The 299-nt window shown below is 43.5% G+C and overlaps 1 long non-coding RNA gene across 1 annotated transcript; it reads left to right on the plus strand.

The window, feature by feature from the left end:
- Positions 1-6: 6 nt before the first annotated feature.
- Positions 7-299, plus strand: LOC104775524. The gene is made up of 2 exons (XR_002037358.1): positions 7-162; positions 258-299. It is a non-coding gene; the product is annotated as an uncharacterized LOC104775524 (long non-coding RNA).

Below are 299 nucleotides of genomic sequence, written 5' to 3' on the forward strand. Positions count from 1 at the left end.
CTGTGTAAGCTGTCTATGAAGTTCTCGTCACAAGAGAACACCGACGATCAGATTCTTGTTAGAGGCAAGACTTTGTCTCTCGAGTTGCTCAAAGTCGTCATTGATAACGGTGGCCCGATCTGGCGTTCTGACGAAAGGCAAGTTTTATCTTTCATTTCGCAGGTTACATTCCCTATCTAATGCAGCATTTGCTATTCGTCTCTCAGTAGTATTACATGGAATCCAAGACCTAACTCTCCCTCCCCCAAAATATGCAGGTTTCTCAATGCCATTAAGCAGTTCCTTTGCTTGTCTTTGTT

The sequence above is a fragment of the Camelina sativa genome, unplaced genomic scaffold (genome assembly GCF_000633955.1).
Source record: "Camelina sativa cultivar DH55 unplaced genomic scaffold, Cs unpScaffold17552, whole genome shotgun sequence".
Classification (NCBI taxonomy): domain Eukaryota; kingdom Viridiplantae; phylum Streptophyta; class Magnoliopsida; order Brassicales; family Brassicaceae; genus Camelina; species Camelina sativa.